At 33.8% G+C, this 22828-nt stretch overlaps 1 protein-coding gene across 4 annotated transcripts in view; it reads right to left on the bottom strand.

Annotated features, from left to right (window-relative positions):
* The window catches only part of zmiz1a (zinc finger, MIZ-type containing 1a), a 249761-nt gene that overhangs the window by 162534 nt on the left and 64399 nt on the right, over positions 1–22828 (bottom strand). The gene's annotated exons all lie outside the window — the stretch shown is intronic.

The following is a 22828-nucleotide window of genomic DNA, read 5'->3' as shown; positions in this document are numbered from 1 at the left end:
AAAATATTATCAGACATACTGTGAAAATTTCTTTGCTCTGTTAAACAGCATTTGGGAAATATTTAAAATAGAGGGGCTAATAATTCTGATTTCAACTATATTTTGCAGCCAGTTTAGACCAGTCATTTCATCCTCTCCAAATATATAGTAAAGTTTTTCTGAGTCGTTTTAAAAAGAATAATTAAATGTTGCTCTTGCTCTTACAACTATGCGCCAGCTGTGAACCCAAGCGGTTTTAATAAAAAGGTAAAGCAAAAATGCATCCAAGCTTTAGAAAGCGAAAGCAAAAGTTGAATTTCAGACCATTTACGAGATTTAGACAGATTTTATTAAGTCCTAAAAAAGGCTCTGTGGGTCTGCAGAGCAAGTAAGACTGTCTGTGGGAGTGTTGACCTGTCTCGTCCACACAGAACAAAACGGGTAAAAGAGAGATTTTTCTCTACTTAGGTTAATCGATCGTGGACGTTTGGTTATATTGGGCGGATACAAAAAAAAAAAAATAATAATAATGTAAAGGATGTTAGGTTGCTCCGCCGTTAACATACCTGGGTGGCCCACCCAAGTAGTCTATGTGTTAGAAGCATGATGTGTGTATATGTGCATGTATATGTGTGTGTGTGTGTGTGTGTGTGTGTGTGTGTGTGTGTGTGTGTGTGTGTGCGCGCGCGCATGCATGTGAGACGATTGTGAGGGGTTATACAAAAACCTAGTTGTTACGATGATGATTTTTGCAGTTCAACATTACCTGCAATGTTATATTTAACTATGCAGAGACAAAATAAATAACAATTAAAAAAAATGTATTTAATAAAACACAACAACAACAACTATATTTAAAGTCTGAGTGAACTGGAAGATTACGAGACTTTTATTTCAGGATGTTGATGTACTTCCAACTGAAATGGTATATTGGGTAGGGGCGGGGCTTTGTTTACGCATAATTCTCTCACAGCAAACTAGCAGTAAAAAGAGCGTGGTTAACAATATTGTACCTTAAGCCATCAAACTGAAGTCAACAGTGAAGGAACAGCACTCCACATGCAGAAACTAATGCTCAGTCAGACTTTGATTGAAGATTACCAAAGCAATATATATAATATATATGTATTTTTTTTTACATAAAACAGCCAGAATTCAAACGTATGTGGGTTAATAAACTTTTGCCTGAAATGAGCATCTACTTTAGGAAAACAGCTTCCACTGTGGTTTCATCACCTCACTCTCCTTTTGTTAGAGCTCGGAAATGCCTGAAGTTAAGAATGAAAATACTGGCATGTCCCTGCAGCTCAGAGAGAGAGACAGAGAGAGAGAGAAAGAGATTTCTACAGCTCATCTGAACATAGCCAGTGAGACTGATTTCATCCACACATAAGACTGTTGTTAAGGAAAGACACTGTTGTTATGGAAAGACACTGCAGGTGAATAGGGTATAAGGTTATATATAGGGTATAGGGTTGGGTTACTTTTACTTTTAAAAAGTAATGGATTGCAAATTACTGATTACTATTGAAAAAAAAGTAATCTGATTACATTACTAATAACTTAATATCAAAATACCAAATAAACTGCAGCTTTTTCAGTATTTTAATTTTGACTCGGAAACATTACAATGGGTTGATCACAGCAGCTTGACATATTCAAAATGCTTAAATAGTTCAACCAAAACTTAAAAATTCTCTCATCATTCACTATCCAAACTGGGTACTTGTAACCACTGACATCCATAGTATGAAAAAGCACTGCAGTGTTTGGATGTTCTGTGTTTGTCTGAGATAATTAGTCTACTTAAATGTGTATATTTCAAAGTATAAAGCTGATAGTTCCTGTCATGTGACTTGCGGTTTTCAACTGAGTGAGCCTGGGAAATGCGAGCGTGCGCAATATTTGAGTATTGTCGTAGAATGCTTTCTGTTCAAGTGCTGAACAAGTTGTTCAAATATTTTTGTTTTAACGTTTAACAAAATCAAAGTAATGTCTGTACTTCCACTTGAAAAAGCAACAACTCTCGACAGCAACCATTTCAGCTCATGTTATCCAACAATTTAAAAGTGAATGCCCATTAACTGACATTGCAGCAGAAAACGTGATTTTAAAAGAAGCATTTTTTTTCTTCCAAAAACTGTAATTTTAACGAAAGTAATGCAATTACATTGAGTTTAGTAACTGTAATAAAATTACACAAATTTAAAATGTGATTCGTTGTTACTGCGCTCCTTACAAATCTAATTGGAATAGAGTAGCACGTTACTATGAAACGCATTACACCCAACTCTGGTTATCACTATACTTACTTGGTTGATTTGTTAAATTAGGAATTGTAAATGTTTTTTGTATTATTCAAAATGAGACAATTTTTCATTAAACATTAACTAATGTGCATAAATATATAGCAATAAAAAATGAACATCAGAAAAAGCAATGGTCAAAAGTTACAGCTTTTTATATTAAAAGAGATTTTACAAATCCTATTTATCAGAAAAATTCAGCAAAAAATTTATTTCCAAACAGTTTTTTTTTTTTTTTGTAAAATAAAACTGAAGTGCTGCTGAAGTGGAGCTATATTCCTCCTCGTATGTAAAAAAAAAAAAGTCTTTAAAATGCCATTTAATTGAAATCTACAGGCACAAATTGATAAAAAGAGAAAAAACAAACACTTGACAGTGTGCTTTTGGATATTTTTCTGTCTACGAGACAGAAAAGCAAAAAGCACAAAATTTCAAAATCAACAGGTGCATGTTTTTGGCTGCAGTGTCTCGCTTTAACCTAAAGAACATAAACACCCACCTCATGTTTCACCACAAAACCACGAGGCAGGCATTGGGAAACACCGAACCCAATGTCTCCATTTCTGACAACACATAAAAATAAATGTGTCATGTATGTGCCTTACGAATGATGTCACGTGTAACATGAGATTCTCTTTAAGTTTGTGTGTTCACATTTACACGAAAACAAGAAATCTACACAAGCAAACGTCAGGGGCAGACTTTGAAAAATGCTTGCTGGGAGCTCCATCAGATGCAAGTCAACAGCAGGTTGAAGCCATCAATCTAACCTGCGGCATGCGAGAGGTGCTGGCACACTGACACTAGAAATCTCACTGCATTTTGCTTTCATTTCAGTTCAGATGTCACTGACACTTCGGCACATTGTGCATGTCAGCGAGACTGTAAACAAGGCTGCTACATACATACAAATGATAAAAAAAATAAAAATAATAATAATAATGCCATTGTCAAACAGACAGAATATAAACATCTAAATATTTTTTTATTATAATTAGTATTAGTAGTAGTAGTAATTATAGTAGTATATGCTGAATTAAACATCATATAAATATTGTTATTAAATATTATTATTATTAAATATCAAATTAAATATGCTTTATGCTTTCTAAAAGTACAGAAAACCATTTATAGAATAGAATAAATAGTTCAAATATTTTTTAAAGTCACAAATAATAAAATATTATAGAATTTTTCAAATTTATTTGTTAAAAACTAATTGTACAAAAGGCCAATACACAAATATATTTTAAAACCACCAACACAACAATTCTAAGATAAGATACATTAAGAAAACTAACAATTACTTAACGATAATCATAAAATGATTAAATAACGAATCATAAAAAAATATTATTACTATTATTATTATTATAAACACATTAAATATTTATTTATTTACATATATTTATATTTATTATTACTAGGTTTATTATAACCATTATTAGTGGTAATAATACAATTGTAACTGCTATTCTAAATGTAAATACTAAAAAGGGGAACAACAATTAATTGTGGTATGGATGCTGTAATGTTTAAATAATTTCCTGTTAAAAACATGTAAAAAGTCATATGACCATCAAAAAGAACGCAGCATCTCATTTCTCACTGGATGCGTTCTATGTTTTCACGGTTTTCGTAGGTCATTCTTCCAAGGTAACCTGGCAAGACCACTCTTTACGAGAATGCAAGTCCTCTATCTACATTCTTGAAATTAAGAAAAAGCCATTGTTTTTTCTATTTTATTTGTATTGTAATTTACTAATGTTAAAATATAAAATTACAACTAAATTAATTCATAAAATAACCAATAATAACAAAATTATGAGAATCTATAAATGGCGGGCAATGAGAAGATCCAACACAACCTCTGTGTCCCTCACCGCAACCACAGTCAGTCTTTGCCACTCATAAGTCAGGAAAGCAGTGTTGCCTCAGGAATGTGATCGTCACCATTGGCCGTGTTGCTATCATGACCTTATTGTCATTCCTCTCTGCTTTCCTATTAAGTGCACTGCTCCCAGTCATTTTCGATGAGTCAAGCTGCCTGACTGACGCACTCCAATTAAAGCGGGTCCAGCAGAGCCCTTTAACTCCAGCACACGCTGTACTTCAGGCACACACACACACACCGACAGGCTTTTTTAGCCAATGACAGAGGGGTGACGGTGATGACATCGAGATGGCCTGCACTAAGAAGACAGAAATATCTTCCTCTGACAGACATGGATACATGGCAGTGCGCGTGCAGCTGTCTAAATGTTGCCTCTTTTTGTCTCCGGCTCGCTATCTTTCTCTCTTGATCCCGCGCTAGCTCTCACTCAATCAACTCAAGCGCACTGAATTTTTGTCTGAAGCGAAGGGTCAGCATTTGTTTCTGAGGCCAATCGTTGGACATGAGCATTTGGCTCTATTCACAGTTATACTACTACTTTTATACATATTTCATGCATCTGAAATATAGGTGAGGGACCTGTTTAATGTATTAATCATGCTTTAATAGTATAATTATTATTGTTTAATGATATTTAAGATCCTTATTACACTTTTAGTTTTATTACTGTAACTTTTATTGTTAGTAGCAGTGAGCTGAGTATTGGTTGAAATATTGTATACAAATTTACTGATAAAAAAATTATTTCACAATTAGCTTTTAAAACTACCACCACCACCAATAATAATAATAATAATTGTATTATTATTATCATTATTATTATCATTATTATTATCATTATTATTATTATTATTATTATTATTATTATTTTAAATATAGGATATCCATTGTGATTTTTTCATACAATATTCTAATGACTTATTTATATTTTATTTCGTGATACTACATTTTAATTGTACTACTGTAACTTCTGTAATTTCTAATAAGTGAATTATTGTATACAAATTTACACAAAACATTTCACAAATATATTTTAAAACAATTACCACAACTAAAAATAATAATAATATTAATAATAATAATAATAATAATAATAATATTAATAATAATAATAATAATTATTATTATTATTATTACTATTACTATTATTGTTGTTGTTGTTTAAAAACACATTATAAAATACCTATTGTGATTTTTTTCATATACAACATTCTAATATTTTATTACAATTTTATTTTGTAATATTACAGTTTTAAATGTACTACTGTAACTTTGAATAGGTGAATTATTGCATACAAATTTACACAAACATTTCACAGATATATTTTAAAACTACCACAACTAAAAATACTAATAAAATGAAAACAAATGATATCAGTATTATTATAATTATAATAAAAGTAATAATAATAATAATAATAATAATAATAATTATTATTATTATTATTATTATTAGTATTATTAATATTATTATTATTATTATTATTATTATTATTAGTATTATTATTGATGTTGTGGTTTAAAAGTACAAAATCCACTGTGATTTCTTTTCATTAACAATATTTACTAATTAACTAATATTTTATTAAGATCTTATTTTATAACCTTAGATTTTTCATTGTACTTCTATAACTTTTAATAGGTGAATGACATTTCACAAATAAAAATAATAATAACATTTAAAAAATTATATATATATATATATATATATATATATATATATATATATATATATATACATATATATATATATATATTTTTTTTTATAATATATTATAAATATTGATTGTGCTATACTGTAAGTTCTATAACTTGTAGTAGATAAATTATTGAATACAAATGTATTTATAAAACATTTTACAAATATATTTTAAAACTACCACCAACAATAATAATTAATGATAAAATTTATTTTTATTATTATTATTAAAAATAATATTTATTAAAAGAAACAATATTATTAAACAACAACTATTGAATATTGTGTTTATCATTTAAGCATGATTGTCTATGACTATTATTATTATTACAACAACTATTCTACTGTGTATTTGTTTACTTTTACTAATATTATATAAAAAATTATAAGTAATAATGTGTGTTAGAATTAATCCTCATTGTTATTACTATTCATGCCCAACATAATTTTTTGCAATCTAACTGAAATTTAACAAATCAAAGACATTATTTTAAAGATTTAAAGATTATCTGTTTTATGCATGGTTGAACTTAGTCTCTATTAATCTGTTCTCTTCATAAATTAATGCATTTACTATTTTGTAGACAGCTCCTAATTACAAAAATATGAATGAATGCAAATGTTTTAAAAAAAACAAGCTGTCTAAATGTAGTGTCTTTTTGTCTCCTGCTTGCTATCTTTACCTCCTGATCCTGCGCTCGCTCTCATTCAATCAACTGAAGCACACTGACTTTTTGTCTGCATCTGAGGCGAAGGGTCAGCGTTTCAGAGGCCAACCTTTAGACACCAGCTTTTGAGATGGATGAGGTTGGGCGGGCGACTGGAGCCTGAACACAACCCTCAGACAAACCTCAGACATTCTCAATTAATCAGGTCACGGTGCGGGGAATAACTCACTCTCTGGTATCTGGGTCTGGACGCTACAACAATCACGCAACCATGCAGCTATTCGTCTCTCAAAACAGTTGAAACTGTGCTCGTGCATGTGTGAAATATCAGAGAACGTCAGCAGAGAGCTTGTGACATTTAACCTTTATAGCCAAATGTGTGGCAATGCTAAGCATTACAAAGTGGCTTTAAGAGTGCAACTGGTCAAATCGTCATACAAAAGTCATAACAAAACTTAAGACACAGTAAAAATGCAAAATAATAACAATTGTTATGCAAAAAAGTACTTTTTAAACAAGTACGACTAAGAACAAAGCACTGTGAAGTATAAATATATGATTAATGAAATAATAATATACCATTATAAAGGGCAACACGATGGCGCAATAGGTAGTGCTGTCGCCTCACAGCAAGAAGGTCGCTGGTTCGAGCCTCGGCTAGGTCAGTTGGCGTTTCTGTGTGTTTGCATGTTCTCCCTGCGTTTGCATGGGTTTTCTCCAGGTGCTCTGGTTTCCCCCACAGTCCAAATACATGGGGTACAAGTGAACTGGATAGGCTAAATTGTCCATATTGTATGAGTGTGAATGAGTGTGCATGCATGTATGTTTCCCAGAGATGGGTTGCAGCTGGAAGGGCCTCCGCTGCGTAAAACATATGCTGGATAAGTTGGTGGTTCATTCCGCTATGGTGACCCAAGAGTAATAAAGGGATTAAGCCGAAAAGAAAATGAATTAATGAATAACATTATAAATAATAAATATAAATAACAAATGAAACAATATTTGTAAATATTATATATAGTTTTTTAATTAATCAAGTATTTTAGATCATTTTAAATTATTATTGTAATTATTGTTATTATTATTATTATTATTATTATTATTATTATTATTATTATTATTATATTATTATTATTATTATTATTATTATACACATAAAATGTTTTGTTGTATTTACATATGTTGTATTTTGTTGTATTTACATATATTTATATTAAATGGTTACAAGGTTTTTTATAACTATTATTAGTAGTATTAATACAATTGTAATAAATTATTTTAAATTTAATAAGAAAATAATAATAATAATAATAATAATAATAATTCCTTATTTATTTATAAAGCACTTTTCTTGACAGTCAAAGCGTTTTACACATTGGGAGAGTGTCTTTATCCACCACCAGTGTGCAGCATCCACCTGGATGATGAGATGGCAGCCATATTGCACCAGACAGCTCACCACACACCAGCTGATTGGTAAAGAGAAGAAAGAGTAATAAAGCCAATTATCATATGGGGATGATTAGGAGGCAATGATGGACAGAGGTCAGTGGGCAAATTTGGCCAGATTGACGAGGTTAAACCCCTACTCTTTTTCTAAGAACATCCCAGGATTTTTAATGACCACAGAAAATTAGGGCCGCTGTTTGTCTTATCTGAAAGATGGCGCTCACTGAGCAGTATAGAGTCACATCAATATACTGGGGCATTAGGCTGTATAGAAGTGTCTTGGTACCTAGTAAACTATTATGTACTGTCCTCATGGCAAAGATAAATTAGTTATTAGGGATAAGTTATTAAAACTACTATGTTTAGAAAAGTGTTGAAAAATCTTCTTTCTGTTAAACAGAAATTGGGGGGAGGGGGGGCTAATAATTCTGACTTCAAATGTATATTAGTGCTGCACAATAAATCATATCAAAATTGTGATGCAAAGTGCTTATATGATGACAATATGCTTGCGTTTTATTAAATAAGCATAAATAAAAATCACAATATGAAATTTTTCCAAATCATTCATTAATTTATTCATTTATTTATAAATTATACACAATTATGCAATGCTAAACTGACAGTAAGCTAACACTGATGTAACTCATCTATACTTGATGAAATACATAGTTCACAGTGCATTTCGCTCTTAGTACAACTTATTAAAGAAATGCATGATAATTAAAAAGGAAAAAGAATCATCAAGCGACGTACTTGAATAAATATCTTACTTCAATTCAGTTCTCAAACTTCTTAATTTCAGTGAAGCTACACACTGTAATCAGAAGTTTAATAGTCAGTTAGCGAAACCGTTTGCTAATTAAACACATATTTCCTCTCTCTCTGTCTCTGTCTCTCTCTCTCCCTCTCTCTTTGTGTGTGCTTCATTAACACAAGAGTGCAGGTCCTAAAGCCGTCTGGATGTTTTCAAAGCTCTCCTCCTCTGAAAGCCTACAGGAGGCCCTGCTGGAGAATGAATCCGTTTCATTCATTCAGATTCTGAATACTCACCTGGTTTAAAATGCTTACCACATTCCTCCTTCCTTGTAGACATTCAGAAACATCCTTACAGATACTATAAAACTTCTCTGTCATTACGGCTTCTTAATTGCTTTGTTGTGGTGTTTTTGAAAAAGCAAACATCTGCAGGACCTTCTGGTAGGGTTGGGTTTAGATTCAGACGTAACGATTCTTGATTCGATTTAGTGAAAATAGATTTAATACAAATGTTAGTTATGTTTTTAAAGATGACCAGTAAGCACTTTATATCAGGTTCCATGAAATACACAGAAGCCATGAAATATAATGAAGAATAGCAAAGGTTTTTCCCTAAATCAGAGTCTGGGAATACAAAATATAGGGGAAAAAATTGAATTGTAGCTTTAGTTAATTTATCACTTACATACAATAGGCTGAAGACGGTATCAAATTTTGTTGTTGCGATTAATTACTGAAGCTTTTTATCACGGTATATAGTGTTATCACATTATTGACCTAAAATGCAAACAATAGTTACTTTATCAGGCATAATAACAAGACAAACTGTGTATGGATTAGTTGTGTGTGTATAGATATATACACAATTGTTTAGAGTAAACAAATGCTTTAACAATATTAAATTGAAAAAAGATTATAAATTACAATGGGTTACACTTTATTGTAAAGTCTAATTAGTAAACGTTAGTTAAAATCAACAGTAAAACCCCAGATTTATTACAGTTACTAATTTATTAGTTTTAAATTACTACTGATTTGAATTAGTTTCTAACTACAGTTCAGAATCAGAATCAGTTTTATTGCCAAGTGTGCTTCTCACACACACACACAAGGAATTTGTTTTGGATACAGAAGCTTCCAGTGTATATTAAGTGACAACACAAAATAAATATGAAAAAAAAAGATAAACATTAAACAGAGATGCAGTTGGTCAAGAAATCTGGATGGTGAGTTGTATGTACAGATTTATACATATACAGGTTATAAGGTGCTGTGTACACATGCGAATGGACAAAGTATTGCATTGTATATTGATATAAGGTGCTGTGAGTACAAGTGCGTATGAGAAAGTATTGCACATATTTATTGCACAGTTGGGGGATATTTAACTGTTCATGAGGTAGATGGCCTAAGGAAAGAAACTTTTCCTTTGTCTGGCTGTATTTGTGCTTGGTGCTCTGAAGTGCTGACCAGACGGTAACAGTTCGAACAGGTAGTGTGCTGGATGCGAGGCGTCTAGAGTGATTTTAGCCCTTTTACTCACTCTGGAAGAGTACAGTTCTATTGAAACTTTATTGCAATCTTATCGTAACAATACGCCATTTATATATAGACTATTTCAATGCGGTGATGCCACTGGACCATAAACATATCCTGCTTGTTGTCAAACTATTTTAATAGCTGTAACAAGAGGCAATACAATCATATCCCAACGTTAAAGCAGATGTCATAACGTTATTTATCAATATGTGGGCCTTTCAGGATTCTCGGGAGCTACGGAAATTAAAAATGTAAAACAGGAAATGCATTATTGTTTGCATCCCTCAAAATCACCTATAAATAGTCGCAGAATTTTCTATCAATATTTTAGCATGTAGTATGCCAGTCGCCAGACCAACATGTAAAAATGTTCATGTTTGAACTAATTTGTTTATGAATACCACTTGTATATGATAAAAAAGCACACTGAGAAATTAAATATATTATTATTCACTGTGTTTTAAAAAGAATATGACATCAATATTTTGCATGCCCATTACCAACATACTGTATATTGAATATTGCCATATGTTCATTATAAAGTTGAAGTGAAAATTATTAGCATTTCTTTTAAATTTAGATTTTTATTTATTTTTTATTTTATGTTTCTGTTTAATTGAGAGGAAAGTTTTTTCAACATTTCTAAACATACTACTGCCATTTTAATAACTAACCATTTTAATAACTAATTTCTAATAATTGATTTCTTTTATGTTTCGCCATGGTGACAGTAAATAATATTTTACTAGATATTTTTCAAGATATTAGTATTCAGCTAAAAGTGCAATTTAAAAACGTATGTAGGCTAAATAGGTTAACTAAGCAAGTTAAGTTAATTAAGCAAGTCATTGTATAACAGGTTTGTTCTGTAGTGAATGGGGGGGGGGTGATATTGCTTAAGCGGGTTAATAATATTGATATAAACTGTTTGTCATATAAACTAAAAGAAGCTTTTTTTCTAGCTAAAATTAAGCCAATGAGACTTTCTCCAGAAGAAAAAAATGTTATTGTAAATACTGTTAAAAATATTTTGCTCTGATAAACAGAATAATAAAAAGAATAACAATTGCACAGGAGGGCTCATCATTTTGCCCTCAACTATATGTATAAAATATACACTTACAATAACCTTTTTTCAGCCCCACATTATCAGGGTCTTGATAATTGTGTGCAAAGGTGGCACCATGACCCAACCTTGGGAGTCTTGAAAATGGGGAAAACCAAGAAACCCGAACATCTGTCTTTCTTTATGGAGTCTATAAAGAGCGCAGAGTTGGAAGGGGAGAATGAAAATATACGATTGGAGGAGTATGTGCATGCTGAATGTAATGCGTCGGGATGAGTGCTGTCAGATACAAGCGAAATGGAGGTTTGTCAAATGAGAGTATCCAATCTGGTGCTCGGCGGCTGCTATGGATCACACATAAAAACTGGAAGTGCAATAAATACACATTTTAATGTTGGTCTGGGCAGAATCATAATGGGCTCAGATTTTCTATCCAACAGACTGTATCCGTAAATCAACTCCAGATAGTTCTGCCAAGTGAGCAACACCAACATTGTGAACGCCCTAAATCAGCAGCAAATAAATGAGAGAAATTCATATAATCATTGCAGCTGGATGAACGCTATGTTCTGAATCTGATAGACTCGAGGCTTTGTTTGATTCCAGCCTCCACCCCAATCGTTCTTAAGCTTTTCCAGTACAACTAGAAAGCCACCGGCTAAAAGTCTAACATTAAGGAACCAGATGACTTTATAAGAATTTAAATGATAATATAAGAATATAATAAAAAAAACTGAACTGATAGATTTGATTTGTAAATCTGTCATAGTGTTTATCATTTGAACAAACTGTACTGACATACAAATTAAATAATCACTGTTTTGAAAAATACACGAGGGCTGCACATTATATCGTTTCAGCATCGATAATTGCAATGTGCGCATCTGCAAAAGTCACATCGCAAGATACACAATGTAGAGTCTGAACTATGATTGATCAGAGGGGTATTACACAAAAGTGGAATCAAGAAAGCCAGGATAAGAGAAAAAGTGCAGCTCGAGTTTAATCAAGTCCTCCTGGCTTAGTCTGTTTGATGTTTGCTGATCCAGGATAAAAATGAGCAGATACGTCAAGCCTGATGTAGATAGCCAGGATAAGTGCACATTTGCGACATTTCTTAACAGACCACAGGACCAATCACAGAATCAATTATGCAAATATGGATAAAACCCGATGTGAGCCGATTAGGTAACGAGTTGAAAAACGCCTCTGTCACCCACCAACCAGGGAACTCCCATTACCTTCATTCAGAGAATTAACAGAAATCTATGAGGATGCATATTAACAAACAAAATGTGCATAACATATATTAACATAAATGTGATCAGTGGACATTCATGCTACTAATGAATTAATCTTGAAGATTATATGAAACATTTATTGCAGATCTATTTTATCTGTTTAGGTTATTTTACCAAGTTTTTTAATCTTCATCTATATGATCATTTATGTAATCGCTTTCATTCATAATTTTTCATCCTAATTGAGATTATTTAATCTATTATACGATGTTTCATCATCAACAAAAGAAATACAACAAATAACATAAAAAATACAACATTGACATTTTCTAGTTTGTAATTTGTATCTTTTGCAATATCTCATTCATTCATTCATTCATTCATTCATTCATTCATTCATTCATTCATTCATTCATTTTGTTTTTGGCTTAGTCCATTTATTAATCTGGAGTCGCCACAGTGGAATGAACCACTAACAAAGTGAACAAAGTCTATATAAATTTGAATGAATATATAACAGTTAAATAAAACGATTATGTTTAAATGCACCAAAATTATTGTCTATATTTCATGAGAAATATATAAAATAATAATTTTAAAAAAGGCTATACTCATTATTGCTGAGCACTGTACATGTATTTTTTCTAACCATTCATCTATTTTTTGTCTGTCGTCTATATCTCTCCATAGTTAAATGTGAAATATATATATATATATATATATATATATATATATATATATATATATATATATATATATATATATATATATATATATGATTGCTAATAAAATTAAATATGTTTATTTTTAAATCTAATAGTTGGAAAATATATGTAAATAGCCAAGGGCATGGAGTGACTGGAAAACACACTAATTCATCATAGCATTGAGAATGAAACTAACATAAAAATCACTAGGATTAATCTTAGCCTGGTTGTTAGCCTGCTCTGGATCAGGCTAGCCGCAAAGAATAAATCTCTTTACTAACTTAATTCAGCTCAACTCAATTTAACTTAATAAATTCAGCATTTATCCTGCTTTCATGAAACCGAGTCCAGGCTAAATTCAGCCAGTACAGCCTGGAATTTGTGAAGGAAAAATGTTCACCAAATGAGTCAGTAACAGCTTGTAATGATTATTTGATTTAAAAAAAAAATAAAACATTTTTTTTTTCAGCTCGTCATAGACTAACATTAATAAGACAAAGCCTTTATGAAACTAATGATTAACAGCGTCTATAATAATAAAAATGACGCTCCTATTATGCCAAGCAGATTCCTCTTATGCAGATGCACACCGATCTGCTTTTGAAAAGATATCTCATATATCTCAATCTCTGCAACGCTGCGCTCTCATGATAATATCTGGAGACATTCAGATAAGTAATTCACATATCCTGTGCAGATGAATAGTACGCAGGTTTGTAATTGTGTAAGCAATACAATGATTTGTTTTTGTTCACTCAGACCCCGAGGGCTGGCACTCTTCACACGGCACAGCCCGGGACTGCCAGGAACTACACAATTTGTGATATTATTCAAATGAGCACACTGTTTTCTTGTTTACTGACAGGAATGGGAGGGGGGGGACACAACTCAAGATTAAATCATTCAGAAACAATCAGCCTCTGCGCGCAAGTAGTATTTGAAATGTATTGCTCAAATTATTGAGAGCCATTAACGCATGTGTCCACTCTTGATGCACTCTATATTACACTCATTCATCATGGCTGCATGGCCTGGCAGGCTAACAGAAAACATCTTTTGTAATCATATAGCTTCCTGTCAAGGGCAACACACACACACGTCTGTGCCTTTAATGATTCAAATGTTAGATTTTACTGGTGAGTAAGTGACAAACAGGAAGTCCATGTCGCAATATTATGACATTATTTTACAGCTGCATGTGAAATGGTTAAAATAATCACACTATGCTCAAACCCTTAGTATGATCACGATGAGCATTTATATAAATGAGAAAGCAGCTGTCATGCATATAGTTAAATGTTAGTCTTTCCAAATAAACAGTAACCATGCTTCTGTTTAAGTGGTTTAAATTCAACCTTAATAATAATTTTAATTTTAAGCATGAATTTTCTTTTCAAGAAAAGTTTAATATAAATAAAATCAATTCATTTTAAATCATCTCATTCATTTATATTAAACTTTTCTTGAAGGCGCAGAAGCCCTTAGAGGGACTACAACTAATTTTAAAACTAAATTTAAAAAAAATCTAATTAAACATTTAAATTACAAAGTAAGCACTGGAATACAATTTTATAGATCAGATGCTCATACAATGATGCCAAAGATAGCATTCAAAATAAATCACCTTTAGAAAGCAATGTGATAGTGTAAATGAACATTTTTTTAAATAAACTGTTATGCACTAATAAAACATCCTTTTTCTATATCAAACGCCCCATGTAACTTGTACACATGGCCAGAAAAAATAAATAAACAAATCAATGTCAAAGTCTCTTCCTAACACGGTGCTTTATCGTGTGGTATGGTAGGCGATGAAGACATAAATGTCACCTCAACACAAAACGTCTTCAATCTTAATGAAAATGAAGTGGCGTCATCAAATAGCAAAATAACAAAAGTAATAATGGCTGTTTTCTGACAGGTTTTTAGTCACTCCTTCCACATGCCACTGGTCAGTTAAACTACCAGCCATATAAACCCACACTGCTGGAATTTTGTTGGAATTTGCAATGCAATGTCTATCAAAAACATTGCTATGCCATTAGTGCTATTAGTAGATGGTTACTTTTGGGAAATGTGTCACATTTTCAAACCGATTCTTTACAAGTAAACAACAACAAGTAAAGTTCTTATGAGTCATTAACATTCATTTACTGAATAAATGAAAACAGTAGTTTATCCAGAAGTGAAACAATGATGAGCCAAACATTATTCCTTCTTATGTTCTCACCCCACTCTTCATGGCATCTCTCATGTGGGAGATAGGCATACTAACAATAGGGCCGGTAAAAGATTCAGACGCTATGGTAACCTTGGAGAAAAATATCACGTTTTCACAGTAGCACGGTATTGTGATTACTGCTTTAAAAAAAGGTATTTTTCTTTCTGGGTAAAAAGTAAAAAGTTTTTTCCCCTTTGAAGACAATATATTTTATTTTGTAAAAGATTTTTAAAAATTGAGCAGTAAGCATGTCAGGCTAAATAAGTCAAATTATCCATTAACTTCTGCTGTTTTCATTAGTTTCAAAAACGCAGATTTATCGTACCATCTACCAAATAAAAATCTTTCACATACCTTAGGAACGATATTACAGATCATTTTGGTGGTAAAACTTTGACTTATCCAAACCGCGGTATACCTTGAAGCTGGTTATAGTTCCATGCCAACTATCAAGGCAAGAGCACATCCACCACTTCAATGAATCTTGAGGTCAGGTTTGCTCACACAGCCCCAACCAGCTAGCCCCATTACAGTGCCCTACCTTAAACCTCACTTCCATCTGGGTCACGGGTCCACTCGTTGTTTTTGTTGTGGGAGCAAAAGTGAGGACTGACTGGAGGAGAACCGGCTCGATCTGGCCAATGGCAGCAGGACTACAGACTCTGAGGTGCAAAAGGGCCAAACACCTGCAGCGTGCATTAGATTACTTCCAAATGGTTTACAGTAAGATTATGTATTAAATACATTTACAAATATGAAAACAAAGGTGGTTTTTGCTATAATTTTAGTTAGCTTCAGTTAGTTTTGTATGTACACAATACAGTTTCAGTTAGTTCTAGTTTTTTTTTAAATAATCGTTTTTTTTTTTTTTTTATTATTTCAGTTAATGACATTTTTTTTACATTTTAGTTTTCATTTTCTCGTTAGTTTTCGCTCCGCTTCTACCAACAGGTCTGTTACACTCACCACCCTACACAAAATTACCCTTCAGGTCACGACATCATTATAGCCCAAATAACAATGATGCTACAGATCACATTCACTGTCGACAGCCACTAGTGTCTCTCTTAAGGTCAGATTTACTCCAATCAGCTCCTACTAGCTAGCCACCATTACATTCACCACCTTGACCCTCCCTCCCATCCGGGCCACAGCAAAACCATAGCACCACTGACAAGAATGCTAAAAAAATCATAGTCTCCAAGTGCTAATCTTGAGGGCAAGTTTACACTCACAGCTTCCACTAGCAAGCCTCCATTACACTGAACCTTACTGTACCTCACTGATCCAGGTCATGGCACCACTGTAACCTCTCCAGGTTTACAGTCTCAACGCAAAGTAAGATTCAAACTAATGTTTTCTGCATTTGGAGATGGGTGCTAATAGGAATGATAAAGATCGCAGCCTCTACTCTCTGTCGCTACTGTGTCTGTTTAGGCCAGAGGGATGAGGTGTACTCACACAACTACTACTAGCTAGCGCCTGTTATTATCACCCCCTAAACTTAAAGACCCCATCTGGGTCACGACACGAGAATAACTCCACTTGAGGCTAAGAGAGTGAGGTTTACTTGCATAGCTCCTATTAGCTGACCGTTGTTACTCTTACTCACATAAACCCCACTTGCATTCAGGTCAAAACTCTGAAGTGAACCTTCCAGTTGTATTCTGCCCGCATCAAGCAGGATTTGAACCAGGGTCTTTGGCATGGGAGGCGGGTGTGCTTACAAGAACTAAATTTGTGAGCCTCCATTACATGCAACCTAACTGAACCTTGCTTATATGGGTCACGGCACCACTGTAAACCCCCCAGTTGTACTTTCTCCACGCCAAGTAAGATGCAAACTATTGTTTTCTGCATGGGAGATGGGTGCTAATATGGATGATAAAGACCGCAGCCTCTACTCTCAGTAGTTGCTGTGTCTATTTAGGCCAGAAGGATGTGGTGCTAGCCCTGGTTATTTTCAACCTTTAAACTTATATTCACCCCATCCGGGTCACGGCACCAGTATAACCCCACTTGAGGCTAAGGAGTGAGGTTTACTTGAACAGCTCCTATTGTCTGACCTTTGTAACACTTACTCACATAAACCCCACTCCCATTCAGGTCAAAACTCCAAAGTGAACCCTCCAGTTGTATTCTCCCCACTTCAAGCAGGATTTGAACCAAGGTCTTTGGCATGGGAGGCGGGTGTGCTAACCAGACACTAAATAAGTGAGTGAGAATTTTTGCACTAGCTGGCCTCTGTTACATGCGAAACACAAAAAGAGAAATGATTAATGTGTTAGCAGTGCTTCTCCACACACTCGCAATGTACAAAACCTAAAGCTCTCAAGTTCCAAAAAATACACAGAAACCATATTTTTCCCAGCGAGTTGTTTCTGAGTCTCTAAAATCAATAGGTTACAAGACTACTGGCCCGCTCTAATGTATGCTAGAACCAAACAGTGTTCTTGACTATCAGCTTTGGCATGGTGTCAAACTGTGAGCCCTTTCAGGATGCTAGCTGTCATTGGCATAAACGCAACACAGATGCACAATCCTCAGCCTCTTCACCTCCAGAAGCACGATGAAGAACATCCTAGCATAAGCTTTCATTTCCCTTCCACACAAAAGACATACTTCCAGAGGAATCACCACATCTGTCCCGCATTGCACAGTCAGTGCTCTCAATGAATGCACTTTTGGCATCGGTAAAAGGGATATTTCAGCTTGTTTCAACACCTTCCATTCAAAGGGGTGTTGAACTTGATCTGTGCCAACAATGGGGGAAAAAAGTTAAGTAACTCTATGGCAAACCTCCATTAACAACAACAAAGTGCCAGTATATAGGCAATTCTTGGCAAAGCAGTGTTATTTGACTGAGAGTGAGGCTGAGGTATCGTGTTTCATAGTTTATTGTGATAAATTAATATTTGGTAGCTGTACGGTATATTATCCTACCAAACATACCAATAAACCCAACATTCAAATGTCAGGATGATTTCTGTGACTGTTCGCTCAGACAAATGAAAAATAACAATTAAAAATATAGCTGCAAGCAGCAATTATCGGGGTTCAAACATTTAGTTGCATAAGGTTATTTATCATTCAGGAAGCCTTTAGGTAGTCTTTTCAGCAATGAAATATCTAATTAGAATATTAGAGTTTCTAGGTTGAGTTAACAAACGTTTAATTACACAGTCCAAAAACTCAAAATCGCCCCCTAGTGGATGATTTCTTTTCAAAATGTTTCTTTCAAACTGTGTTTAATGGATGCTCAAATTGAATAGGCTAATGACTGCCATTTTTTATAGTATGTCATTCCACTTTGAGCAAATACACTGCATGCCAAACTTCAAGTTAATCCATCTAGTGGCTAAAATGGTAATTGAAACGTTGTATTGAGCTTCAACAGATATTGAAACACTGTGTTTTTGAGACCTTTTCTACTATTTTAGTGGCACCTATTGGCCGATCTGCACAAAATTTTCCATGTTTGTTTACATTCATATGCCACATGTGCTCATTAATTCCTCTGATGCTTTGAGTTTTTCTTATGGGTTTACAGGCATGTAGATTCATGTGGACACGGCCCTTTTGTAGAGGCGCCTGTTACAGCTATCCAAAGTGTAAAGTTCTAGACATTCTAACAACATTGGTTTTGTTGTGACTGATATACTGTCACACACACAGTCTAATGAATTGATTTAAAAAACCATTCCCTGAAAAGAACTCTCAAGGTCATTTTTATAGTCTGTGTTAACTTAATTAGTATGACGTTTTTAGTTTTTTTTAGTGGGGCTGTGTAAATTTAAGCTAAATGTTGTGACCAATTAGGATCATGATTTTTTTGTCCGAGATAAGGACTAGCAAAGGAAGGATTAAATTAATTACTGTAACTTATTAACAAGTTACAGTAAACTTCTAAAGTTAATGTTGAGTAAAAAAAAATCCTAAAAAACTATCACATTTTAGACAGCTATAAAACAGCAACACTACATTTTTATCAGTGCTGATAAATGCTTCAATCCTAATAGCATATTAAAATACGATTTCAAAAATTTCTGCCAAGTTACATTTTGAACTGTTTAAAAAGTAATATTCACACACAAAATAACTGCTGTGCTTGTAATACTCAGTTGGTGAGCTTCTCAGTCCAAAAAGTTAAGTTCAAAAATATTTTTTTAGCAGTAGTATACAATTATAGCTAACTGCTCTTTTTTTAATTATACCTTTACTGTAGTTTAAATACTTAAAGAGTAAATACCTCAAAAAGTACAGTTTTAGTGCACTCTTACTACTCGTCGAAGCTCTGCTATTATCAACAGAGAGCACAGTTATTCATAGAGGTAAAGACTACCTTCCGAAAAGAGATCGAAAAGAGAAACAGAATTGGGAGTCTTCTTAGTCTCAGATAGGTTTTCCTCCTGTAACTGCGCAGGCTAGATATCAAAGAGAAGTGAAATCCTGGGTGCTACAGGAGCTGGGGATGTTGCTGTTAATTCCTGTGGTGTGAGCTAATCCTGCAAGTGCTGACATCCTTTTTCTTTATCAAACGCACCATGTGGCTTGTACACATGCCCAGAGAAAACTTCACCGTCAAAGTCTCTTCTTACCATGGTGTTTAACATGTGGTATAGAGGGCAATGAAGACATAAATGTCATCTGAATGAAAAATGTCTTCAATCTTGATGAAAATCAAGTAGCATCATCAAATGGCAAAAGAATAAAAATAATAATGGCTATTTTCTGACAGGTTCAGTTCCTTCCTTTGCACTGGTCAGTTAAACCAAAGACTATAGATTACACAAGACATCTCACTCGTATAGTTTTGAATAGGGAAAAGTGTAAAAAAGTGTAAAAAGTGTAACAGTCAATATCGTTAATGAAGCCCCGCCTACTAGCACAGGAGCCAATCATTGATTGCTAAAGACTGACGTTTCTCTGGGAGAAAAGATCGGACTAGATGTATGCTTTTACGTCAATATTGTGGTGAACCAACACACTGGAATCTCAGTGAATTTTTGCTTTACAGATATAGGAAATATATTTAAATAAAGTTTAAAATGTGTACTTTTAAATAATCCCAGTGCACTTGAAAACAAAAGGTTGTTTTGGTTTTGTAATCTGTATGAAACAAATGCAAAATACAGTCAATTCTGTCAAATGCGCATCACATGACATCAACTACTCAAACGCCCACAAACTTGTAAACAAAGAGTCGCTGTCATTTCTGGAGGAGAGTCATCATCAAGAACAAATTGTAGATTACCTCAAAAGATCAGTGTGATCTGACGAAAGCATGTTTGTAAATGAAACTTATAAGACAGTTGTTGTTTAAACTTATTGATGATTCCAAATATGTAATACAACCGTAAGCTTGGCAAACAGTTTTGTAGAATTAGATGTTTTCCCATTCAGATGGCCACCAAGTGAAATGACTTGACTTAAAAGAACTTTGTTTAAACTACCAGCCCCATAAACTCACACTGTTGGAATTTTTGTGGTTTATAAAAATAAAATAAAAAACAATCTTTACATTAAATATGAATATTATATATTACATTATACACATTATATTCTAAAATGCATTACTTTTCAAACAAATTTTATCCCACCATGTCTGAGAAGCCACACAAGGTAAAGGCAAGTCACAATACTGATGAAAAATGAGGGAGAAGAACCAAGTCAACCTCATACAGAGCAATGCTGCCTTCGCTACGGCTGGGGACACTCGAATTTGGACGTCAAGATTAAAAGGAGAAGAAAAAAAGAGAAGAAAATGGAGAGAGAAGACTGAATATAAAAGATGAACAGGTCATGGCTATAAAAGAAGAGAATAGAGAAGAGATTATGATTTTAAAAAAGGCAATAAATATATTTTTTCCTGTCTGCAGTAAAATGAAATCATAATTAACATATTTACAACAATAAACAATGAATGCTATGCAATCAGCTAATGGATTTTTCCAAATACAGTGACAAAAATGTAATCCATCAAAGCCAACTAACAATTTACAGTTAAAAAAAAAAAAAGATTTTTATTAGTTATATATTTGGCTATTATACTGGGAAGCAAGATAAACATGCAGGTTAATAAGATTGTTTACAGTTAAATGGACAAGAAACAGAAATGAAATGCAGAAGAACCGAAAACAAAAGAGACAAAAGTGAACAAGAGACCCCTTTTCAGGAAGTATCACCCCTCCTTTGCTTTAATGAGGTTAACTGTAAGAACATGTGCAGGATGCAGTCTCCCTTTATGCACAACAATGTAAAAGGTCGCCTGCCATCACATCAAGGAAGCCTCTAGTTCTGTACAAAGCAAGTGTAAAATTACAATTGCGCCTTAATGAACGGCATATTTCATTACATACATGCTAATTAAGAGCATTCAGATACAACTCTAGCTGTGATAAGCATCTGCTTTTGTACACTGACAGATTGTTCGATCCTTGTGCTACATATTGCTTTTGTTCTAAAGGAGAGGGGGAAAACAAACAGAAGAGCGTCTGCGGATTGAAAAAGCGTGGTTCTGGTTCTGCCGGAGAGGGGCCTCTCACCGCAGTGTCAGTGTTCCAGGTGGATAGTGGGAGGAAAGGCTGGTGTTCTGGCTTTTGTAACGGGCACCGTCTCCACAGGCTGACGTGAGCGCGCTAATCGCTTTAGCTGATCCCGCTCAACTGTGTGTGAGGCAGATGTTTGTCAGGCCACAGCACTGCTCAGCATTCACACTGCACTAAGCGAGATTAACTGCCACCTTTATTTATTTATTTATTTCCCTCCTTGCCCCCAATTCTTAATCTCTGACTAAAAAGTGGGTGGGGTATATTAAAGAGGACATAATATGGCCTTTTCATAAGAAGTAAAACAAATCTCCAGTCTTCCAGGAATGTGTCTTTGAAGTTTCAGCTTTAAAAAACCCTATAGGTAATTTGTTATAGCTTGTTAAATTTGCATGTATTTGGGTTTGAGATAAAACACACTGATTTAATGCATGTCCCTTTAATGCAAATGAGCTACTATTTTCCAGGTGTAAAGACAATGCTGATACACACTACTCTGACACTCCAGAAACAACAATTGAATCTCATGCAGCCAAAGTATCAGAAACGACCAGTAGTGTAAAGCAGCATTAGGCCTGGGACACACCAAGGCGATGCCAATCAACTAGCATCATCGATACCCAACTGTGTTGTCGCCTCATGTTGGGAATGTGTCTGGACCAAAAAGCTGCATGTGAACACACCAAACAGAAGAAAGCCGACCGAATAGAGTGTTTTCTCAATCCGTAAAGGAAAACCAAACTTCCAGCATA

This window comes from Danio rerio, chromosome 13 (assembly GCF_049306965.1).
Source record: "Danio rerio strain Tuebingen ecotype United States chromosome 13, GRCz12tu, whole genome shotgun sequence".
Classification (NCBI taxonomy): Eukaryota; Metazoa; Chordata; class Actinopteri; order Cypriniformes; family Danionidae; genus Danio; species Danio rerio.
The sequence above is the reverse complement of the archived record's forward strand: the minus strand, read 5'-3'. Positions and strand labels throughout refer to the sequence as shown.